Consider the following 10,672-nt stretch of genomic DNA (forward strand, 5'->3'; position numbering starts at 1 on the left):
AAGAGAGTGGGAAAAATATTTGCTACAAAAGGGGTTTTTTTGTATACACAGTAGAAAAATGAAATTCAGTGTGTCTAGAACATTTTGCCCTGTTCTGTCTATAAAAATGACACAGCTGTGTTTCACATTGTATGAACCACTCACATAAGCATTTAATTCACTCATTGTAAATTGAGCTACATAAAGATGATGTAATAATTAGGTCTGAAACAGATGGAAGTCCTACTTTAGATAATACAATCACTAAAATAGCATATGCTGGCTTCCTTCAATTCTATACATTTTAGTCTGTAAAGCTGTACTTCTGATCAGATGACAGTTGCTGAAAATAATAGAACAGGCAAAGTTTGCAGAAAATTTTCTGAGACAGAAGATCTTCATTTTTTTTCAGTACTGCATTTTTTTAGGCATTGCTGTATATACGTAGAACACTGTGTACGATTTCTTGGTTGTGATTTTAGGAAAATACGGTGAAGGAGTAACAATCTCATGGAAAGAAGCTTAAATTTTCCCACTGAGTGTCAGTGAGTATAAATTTACCCCATACAGGCTGAAGGACCATGAGCTGCTATGCTGGGCAAAGATCAGCCACATGGGTCATCTGCTCTTTACCTACCCTTGATTATGTGAAGAACAAGACTGTGCACACACAGGGAGGGTGGAACACACTATCCAGACAGACACGCCTAAAAAGGTAAGTTCTGTGTTTCAGATGGGTCTCCAGCATCCCTGTAAGAAGAAAAGGTTCTTTTGGTCTGTTTCCAGTGTTTTCAGCAGCCAGGTAAACTCAGCTTCTGCAGGTTCCAGTGACAGCCTTGGTAAGAAATTACTGTGTGTGGCGAAAAAGCATCAGGGATTGTAAATGCTGCTGAATAAAATTGGTCATGGCACATTTGCTGTTTCTATGTGCTAAACTCTAGCGATATAGGAACATGCCAGCATTTGTGCCAGCATTGTATGGCAGTGGATAGTGTGCTCAGATCCCGGGATCTGGGTGATTTTCTTTTCAAAGTGACTGTATACCTGACATCTATTCCAAAATATTTTAAATAGGAAGAAACTACCTGAGTCTTCTGACCTTCTACATGTCACAATGACCTTCTACATGTCTACATTGCCTCAGTGTGGGAAAGACATGAGCCTGTTAGAGCAGGTCCAGAGGAGGACCACAAAGATTATCAAGTGGCTGGAGCACCTCTGCTAGGAAGACAGGCTGAGAGAGTTAGTGTTGTTCAGTATGGAGAAGGGAAAGCTCCAGGGAGATGTGACAGCCCCTTCCAGTACCTAAAGGGGGCCTGCAAGAAAGATGGGTGAAAAACTTTAGCTGGGCCTGCTGTGATAGAACAGGGGGCAATGGTTTCAAACTGAAGGACGGTTGATTTAGACTAGCTACAAGGAACAAGTCTGTTACAATGAAGTTGATAAAACACTGGAACAGATTGCCCAGGAGGTGGTGGAAGCCCCATCTGTGGAAAAATTCATGGTCAGGTTGGATGGGGCTCTGAGCAACCTGACTAGTTGAAGATGTCCCTGTTCACTGCAGGGGGTTTGTATGAGATGACCTGAAAAGTTCCTTCCAACCTAAACCATTCTATGATTTTCTCTCTGTCCTACTGATGGCCAGGTGTCTCACAGAGTTCCGCTTCCTGTGAGGTGACATTTTAATATTTACACATTGTGCTGCTTACAGCCACAATAACACAACTCAGTTAAGACTTGGAGAAAACTGAAAAGGTTGCATGGATTTGTTTGGGAAATGTATCAGTGTCTGTAAAATCAGTGTGCTGTGGTTTTATGTTGATGCGTGATTTGGTGTTGGCTGGTTCAGACAGGTAAGGCTGAAGAAATTCCTCTTTGGACCTATAATCCAGTCCTTTAACAGAGGGCTCTCTGCTCCAGGGAGTGCAGTGATGTTTCAGACCATTGCTCAGACTCAGTATGAATGAGAGCAGATTAAAGAAACAGTTAGCATTAATACCCCTCAATTTAATCAGCGCAGAGTCACCCAGCTGTGTCTGGGCAACCATCACTTGCTCCCTGGAGGCCCAGTCCAGCACTAGGAGTACACATGCTTGTGTTTTGCCAAATAAACTTTGGTCTGTGCTTGCAAGGTGTCCTCCACAGGGATGCAAGTCTAAATCACATAGATGCAGAGAAAATGACTCCATGAGTGATTAGTTCAAATCTAAGGATTTATAAAGCAAGACATGGTGGTTTTTTTCACTTGAGGAAACATTCAGCATTTATTTGTTATTATGAACAAACACCAGCAGATTATAATTACTATTTTCTATTCCTGTTACTGTGGCAATCGAAAACACTATAGAGCAAACCTGTCTTTGGCCCAAAGTGTTTACAAGCCAAGCATAACGCAAGAGATGGCAGATGAAAGTGATGGAGGTGTCAAACTTGTCTCAGAAGTGAAATTAATAAATAGATGCTTTATTTTAACTTTTTTGTTAAAATTTTTTTTAAAGGAAATAAAATCCCAGGATTGAATGTAGTATTGCATCTGACCCAAAAGTGAGCTTGTTATAAGTGCCTGAAAAAATGGAAAGGAAATGAGGATCTGGATTTTTCACAGAGCTGTTATAAATCCCAGACAGATACCCGTTGGTGTCTCTTTTATCCAATGACTCACAAATAGGCATCTTGTGTCGAGACTGTTGGCTCCCAGAAGGAGAAGAGCACAAACAGACTATGAGGCTTTGTATAGTTTTAAGTTTGGGATAAGGGTGTTATTCTTAAGAGGGGCTGAAATCAGACATCCAGGTCATGCCAAAGAAGTTTTCATGCATCCTGTGTGCTAGTCCCTAGCATTTCTGCTACATTTGTGATGCATGCTCTGTAGAAAGAGGTATTTTGTGTAAGCTTCAAAGAACTGTTTTCTCTACTGCTGCCCTTTATCTTCACCTGTCAGTCATGCTGCTAACTGCAGGCAGAGGCTTGTTTAGCATACTGCAGAGATGTGTCCTTTTGTTCGGTTTACAGATTCTTCACCAAGGACCTGTTTGTTATTTGGCATTATTAAGCAGCCGATTTTGCAGGAGCCCATTTGAGCCATGGATTGTTTGCCAGCAGTTTGTAATAAGCCAAGAAAGAACAACAACATATAATCAAATCCATTATGACTACATTAAGATTACAGTAGAGAAAGGAAATTGAACAAACAAAAGTATTGCAAAAGTACAGCTAAGAACAATGAAGATATCTGAGCAATGTTGTAAACACTTATTACTACTTACATAAGGTCCACATGTCTGTGTACTCTCAAGCCTGAGACTGAACAGACTTTCCTTTTAAGGCTGTGCTCAGATAAGGTCAACTTCTGCTAATATGGAATCATATCAAATACAAATTCGTTTCTCAGCAGCTCTCTTAGAAATACTGAAGCCATTCCTTAAGTGGCCAAACTCTCCCTTCAGTTCTGACAATTTTTATTATTGGAGAAACAAGAGAAATGCAGGTAGGATGATAAAATCACAGAGGAATACATCAACCTTAGGGAAAATAAATATTTAATATAGACAAATTTAAAACTTAAAATAGTAAATACAAAACATAATGGATGTATTATATTTGTATAGTATTTAAGATGCCTTAATATAGATACATTTGTCAATGCAGAAAACGGGTAATAAAGTAGGTGTAGTCTCAGCCCAGGCCTGAATGGTCACCTTCCTCTTGGTGTGGGGTGGGAATGGAAGGCAGAAAAAGTAAATACAGGCCACTAGCAGAGAGGAGGTAGAGCACCAGGCTCTACAGAAGGCGAATGGGAATAGTTTTGTAAGTCAAATGTGTTTTCCAGTTCTCCCTTATGTGACATTTGCTGTGGGAGAGGTGTTGGAGGTGGCTGACAACAGCAGCCGTCTGCCCTGCACACACCACACGCTGCTGGCCGGCCCACACGCTGCCAGCAGCTCTCACTTGCCACAGTGCTAACAGGAGGGGCACTTGCAGCAATATGCAAGGTCCAACCAGCCAGAGAGGCATGCTGGCTATGGAAAAGCATTGTTTTTAAGGGAATGGCCTCATGCAATAACTGTTATAAAAAGTCTGTCTCTCCCTGCCAGCATCATTTGATGAAAATTTTAATAGCAGACTTTGGATTATTTGGCCATTAAGTGGATTGAGACTTAGCTCAATCAGCTACTCTGCCATTAAGATCAGTGGCTTTCCTGGGATTGAATTTATCTAGAAAAGAATTATTCACTGTTTTCTCAGAAGGAAGGATTGTATTTCAGTATTTTGGTGGAGAAGACTGCTGAGGCATAACGAGAACACAGAGAAAGAAAATATATAGCATGCTGTGCAAATGATACAGTCCTCCTTTCTTCTCTGCATAATTCAGTCCTCGCCAGATTTTAGCAGACAGGCTGCACTCAGTTTGCCTTTCAGAAGCTGATGATTGGAAATGCCAGCTCTCCCCTATCTCCCTGCCATATGGGAAACCTGCACCTCCAAACACAGCAAATGATTCCCTCAGAATGGAGACTCTGAGTAGCTAGAAATCATTACTTTTCCCCCAGGTTTCCCCTCTGATCATTTTGTCATTTAGGCTTAGCATTGTAGCATTAAAACACGAACTAGCTGCAGGAAGTACAGGTAAAATAAGCTTATTGAGACTGAAGAGATGAGCTCTTTTGGTCAGTACATTTACACTGAAGTAAAGCTGGTGGGAAGCAGTCATGGATCTGTCCCACTAGGACAGATCTGGCTGTATCAGGGGCGGGGGGGAGAGACCATTCCTACCCTCTCTCAGCAGGGCTTTCTGCTCTCATGTAACTAGGCAGTAAAAATTAGTTGGAGGGGAATTCTTATTCTTCTTAGGCACAGCCCTCTTGATTAAAGCCAGCATTATCACTGCCTTCTGGGAATTAAGTCAGTGCCTTTGTAAATTGAATCATGGGGAGGGTTGTTGGGTCTCCAGCAGCTCAAGATCTGAAATGCCTTTCAGGCTTCACAGAAAGAAAACCACTGAGTTTTCTTCATACCCAGGGAATGGCGCAATTGTGACCTTTTTTTGCAGTGTAAACCCTGAGAAGATCAGCTAAGAGCATAGAGATGAGTTGCCTTGGAGAGAGGCTCTGTTGGTAAACTCTGCAAGGGGAGGGGAAAGTGGTCAGCAGTCTCATGGGTCAGCAGTTGGCCCCCCGAGGGAGGTGGTGGACTTTTGGCTATCTGCGACCCAAAGCCCTGCTTGGCCACACAAAATGTGTAGCCTGCACAAGCCCAACACAGCAGCATTAGCACCTGTCCAGTGTATGCCTGAGCCAGTTTTAGTGTGGGTCTGAGCTCTATTCACCCATTAAGAAGTATCTGGGCACAAGTCCTCTGTGCAGAGCAGAGATGCAGGGACAGGATGAGTAAAGCCCAGGGCTGTGCCATCCCCTACCTCTGTGTGATCAGGATATGAGCCACTGCCAAAGCTGTCATCACTTATCCCACGCCTGTGGGAAGCACTGGGTATCTGGTGTCTGGTAGGGTGCCTAGAGATAGCCAGCTTTACTGGCTGCAGAAGCACAGAGATGAGCTAAAGACATTATGACAAATGGGCACTGGAGATTACAGGGCTTCTGCTCATGCACTGGCCCACACTGCTGTGCTCTGTGACTCCTTTACCGTGTATTCAGATAATGTTTGTATTCTTGATGATCTATAAATTAGATTAAAAGCAGAGAGATAAAGCCTGCTGTATAGGATCAGGCCACTGAGGCATCTGTGCCAGCATCCTGCTCTGGGATCAGCGGCTCTGAAAAAAATGCTCACAAAACTCAGTAAGCGACATGTAAATGAGTAAACTTCTCCCTGGTCCTCTCTCACAGAGACTTTGTTTTAATTGAGCTTGGCTGCATTCAGAATTCCATTTTTTTAAGGGGGGAAGAATTTTCATGTAGCATTAAAAGAGCAGCTAACTAAGGAAACATTTTTATGATGAAAATCAATTTTTACTTATGTATGTTTATGTATTCTGTTATGAATACAAAAATACAGCATCCTCCTATAAGTATTTACTTCAACATATGCATATACACACACTAAATATTTGCTCAGTTTCCCCCATAATTTAATATGGAGATCTCTATCTAGTCTTTTCTTGGTATGCCCTCTCTTCCCCTCTGTCATATCACTTCAATAAAAAGCCAAAATCCACAGGAATATAATAATGCTGTAAAAACATCTGAAATATGAAAAGACGTGAGAGAAAAGCAGTTTCCCTTACACAAAGCTGTGAGGGATAAAATGAAGGCTCATCAACTCTGTGTAAAGAAGCAGAGATTCAGGTCAGGTATAAAACTTTTCCAGTGCTAAAGCAGATCAGGTTGTGGAATTACCCACCTGAAAAGATCACTGAGTCACATCAAAGGAGTGATTGTGGAGCTGGAGGCTGTGGAAATTGCACTGGCATTAGGATGCAGTGCCAGAGCCCCACTAAGGCTGGCTCAGCTGCCTGACCCTGCCACCTCCACCTGGGGGTCCATTTTTATTTCATGCACAATTCAATGTGACTTTTGCCTTATCTGCATGTAACAAGCTTGTTGTGCAGCTCCTGGTGTCCCTAGAGTGAAGTTTCAGGCTATGGTAAGCGTATTCAGCCTCACACAGATGGGGAGGGAGATGACTCTGCCCCACCTCCCTGGGCTTTGCACTGCCTGGGAGCCAAGGAAGGCAGGACAGCTCCCTTATGGGCAGGGCTGGCATCAGTGGAAGGTGAGACATGAGACCTCACCTGCAGCAGGTGAGACATGAGACCAGCAGTGTCACACAGAGCTGTGCCTCATACCACTGCTGTTTGTGTTGACCACCAGCTAATGAGCTGGAGAGAGCAAATATCAGAGACATGTGGAAAACAGCTGGCTTGGTGTGGCTGTAAGCATATCAGGCACAAACACTGATCTGTCACTGCCATTTCCTGATGTCAGATTGACCTGTTCACCAGGTGCCAGCAGCCAGTGCCAGTTGGGAGGAGAATTCTTGCTCCACCACCAGCAGCCAGACCTGCACTGGACTGGGGACAGTAAGTCTCTGTGCGTGCCAGCAGACAGTGCCAAGTACTTCATGTTTATGCACTACATGTTATAACCTATGCTCCTCTCTTACCGTAATTTCCTTCAAATGTTCTTTTTCTGCTGTGTCTTTCTCACTTCCACGACAGTACCATATTCCCAGTGACACTGGCAGGTGATCATCACTGAGATCATGGCAAAAAATGTCCCTGGTCATGGTAATGGTATATAGTCATGCTAAGTGAGCTGCAGTGTGATGTCTTTTACTCGCCTGGCATTTTTTCAAACAAACACTGACTTCACTGAATCACAAAATCACAGAGTGGGTCAGGTTGGAAAGGACCAAAGTGGGGTCATTTGGTCCAGCCTCCCTGCTCAGGTAGGGTTGTCCCAGAGCAGATGGCACAGGATTGTGTCCAGATGTTTCTTGTGTGTCTCCACTGAGAGAGACTCCACAACCTCTCTGGTCAACCTCTTTGAAGCTTCACGGCCCCCTCCAATATTGGATCAGGATGCTCTTGGGTATCAGTGACAGACAGACTGTGTTACACATAGCAGCTTTACACAGCAGCTTGGAAGCAGTTTGGAATTAAAAAAACCCAGCCCATGCTGAGTATATCTGTCATGGAGATGCACAAGGGCAGCGTGTACAGGTTCCTTCTGGGACCCAAGCTGGAAAGGATACTCTAACAGGTTATAGCCAGGCACCAGACAGGCTGCAATGAGAGAACTGTGTCTGAGTGCAGTTGGTGTCACTCCAAAACTAGCTGAAACTTGGCACTTCATCCTGGATGCTCTCAATGACACTGTCCCATTCCCAGTGTAAGGCAGCACGGCTGATGCCCGTCCTAAGCAGGCTTTGAAAGCACAGGCAGGGAAGGGGGGGGGGGGGGGTGTCTGCAGGTCCCCAACCTCAGGATTTTCAGCCCTCATGCCTTGTAGCAGGATAATTGCAGCATCTTTACCTCTCTCTGGTACGTGCCTGCTACTCCACTGGGCTCTGTGTGTGGATAATGAAATCTTTACTTATTTCCATAAATTGCAGAGAAAGTCTGGAACAATTGTGAGCTGGTCACCTGCCAAATATAACTGAAATGATGTAAGGTGAATTATATAAAATAAACAGTTAATTACAAAGGCACAGGAGAAAGGACTACTTAAAACTTTAAAATAACTGAACTGTTTTTAGACTGGTGGCAATGAACTTTTTCCAAACTAATGTCCCAAGGACTATGCATACTTAAGACAGAGGTCTTAAAGAGCTCCTCCATTTTTCAAATCCATTAAGTGTTTTTCTACAGATGTGAACAGAAGGACAAGCCTTGCAGGTTGCCTACATCTGAAATGGAGGTTTGTGATGGAGGTAGTGGGTTCCTAATCTGTGTGTCAGGTTGCTTCAGGCTTGTTTTTGAGAGAGCCACCAATGTGTACACGGTGAACAAGGAGGGTGCAGAAGGCTGTAATCTTGGGTTTAGAGTTACCATGTGTTCTGTGCATTGCCAGGTGCTATCCTTCTGCTTAGGGATGTGTTGGTATTACTGTAGCTGGTCTCCCAGGCTGGACACTCAGCAGCTCTAATCCTGGAGAGATATCGCTGTTCAGCTCGCGTTGCATTTGCATGAACAATCATCATTATATCAAAAGAAGATAAATTGCTAGTTAGAAAATTATTTGGAGGGACTTTCAAAATAGTTTTCTGATAAGGAGGCTGTGCTAAAAACAAATACCTATTTACGTATATGCATAGTGTGAGGATTATCACATAAGGAAAGCAGGATATAATGCAGTTAAGTGTGTGTAATGCTTCTCCACACCTCTACATGCCACTGTGGGAATTAAGTTCCTTTCCCCTATAAACTCATCTCTGTTCTGGCAGGAGAGGGTCTGGAAGGCAGCTGCCAGTACTAAATGAATTGCACAACACCCATTGCCTACATCCCACTAGTCTGCAGAGACTTTCCATTTTCATATTTTCAGTTTTTCACTCCTATAAAGAAACACTTCAAAGCCCAAAGACAGTTGACTTTCCACAGTCACAATCTCCCTTGGACATAGCTACACGCCTTTCCTATTTATCCTACCTTGTCTTAAGGAGAGTATCTCTTGCTATTGAAGAGCAGGGCTGAGTCTGTCATTAATATCATTTACTAGAATCATGTGCTGTTCTCCTGCTAAAGAAAACCCAAAGTCACACAATCTCCTGGAAAACAAAAAGAATATTAAACATATTTATAGATCTCTCATCATTACTAATTATAGGCTGTTGCCTTCTGCTCAGACTCAAAAAAAACACAGTGTGCACAAACATTCAAGTGAAACAAGTATGCAGTATCTTGCATGCTTCTTTGGTTAAAAAGGTTGTTTTTAAAAGCTGAAACAAGTATATGTTTTGTGTGTGAATATGGAGCTGAACAAATATGGAGCAGAACAGTACATCGTAATTTCAACTGAGAATCCATCAAAGAACCCCCAGTCAGAATACTACCTGAATAAAATACCTCATTATACTATGCTTGAAAACACTTTCAGCACCTGTGCCTGCCAAGTTTTCCTGCATTTGATGAGTAATTAAATTATTCCCACCTTCCTGGAGATAGATTTGCAAGCCAAATAAATTACACGGACAAACAGGTAATTAGACAGCTAAACGCTGTCATTTACAATCGTATTTATTTAACCTACAATATTCAACTTACAGGTGACTGGACATTAGGAAGGGGGATGTGGACTCACAGGCTGTTTAAAAGCATGGGGTCCATGGTGCCTGACTAGGTCTAAATTGATGTAACAACTTTCCATTATATTTCCCTTATATTTCTTGCTGTCATGCTTTGCATCAGCTCCTTGCATGTCTCCCATTCTCATTAAGCAGTGACTGAATCACTTTCCCTGTTCCCTGCTATGTGGTTTTTCTGTTTCCCATTCTCTAGCCAAACCTCCTTCTTTTTTTCCTCCCCGTGATTTGAAAAATATCCCATCCATGTTGTTCTGTGCTGGAAGGTAAGTTTGGTTAGGAAGCCACAGGTCACAAAGCTTGGATAATTCACAAACAAATATATTTGCACTAAAGGTTAGACACTTGCATCATCCACTTTTCTAGCCTGAGGTGCCAGATAGCTAATATGTGCAGTAGCTAAATAGCAGCTTGATGTTTTTTTAAAGGTTACATTGCTTTTAGTTTACCTGCATTATGCTGGGCATGGTGCTACTGGCATTTCATGACATCAGAGTTACCTTTATTCTGACAACAATACAGAAATACCCAGAAGCTACAACATGATATAAGCCCTTTAAGATGGTTATGCTTAAGGTAGCCTTACAGAAAAATGCAGATTTAACTTCTGTCAGAAAAATAAACTTTTCTGAAGGCTGTGGTATAAAAGTGAGCTCTCTCCTCATTCACTTCTACGTCTTACCAGTCATTTAGTTGTCTGAAAAACCATATGAGATAATCATAAGACTTTTATGTCATATTTTATTCAATCCTTTTTATTGAACTGAAAGAAAACAATACAGAAGGTAGAACTTATTCAGTTGTATACTAGAGGAGAAAAACACAGTTTCTCTCAGTGAGACACCCAGATGGATAAAGAAGAGAAGAAGCCCAACACACACCCTCACCCCGACTCTCACTCCTTAAAACACCAAATTAATAAAAGGGAAAG

At 42.4% G+C, this 10,672-nt stretch overlaps 1 long non-coding RNA gene across 1 annotated transcript in view; it reads left to right on the plus strand.

The window, feature by feature from the left end:
* The first annotated feature begins 488 nt into the window (after window positions 1–488).
* Window positions 489–10,672, plus strand: part of LOC108446201 — a 23,003-nt gene continuing 12,819 nt past the window's right edge. The window contains exon 1 of the long non-coding RNA XR_001861325.1: window positions 489–694. This is a non-coding gene — a long non-coding RNA (uncharacterized LOC108446201). The remainder of the gene's footprint in view (window positions 695–10,672) is intronic.

The sequence above is a fragment of the Corvus brachyrhynchos genome, unplaced genomic scaffold (assembly GCF_000691975.1).
Source record: "Corvus brachyrhynchos isolate BGI_N302 unplaced genomic scaffold, ASM69197v1 scaffold53, whole genome shotgun sequence".
Classification (NCBI taxonomy): domain Eukaryota; kingdom Metazoa; phylum Chordata; class Aves; order Passeriformes; family Corvidae; genus Corvus; species Corvus brachyrhynchos.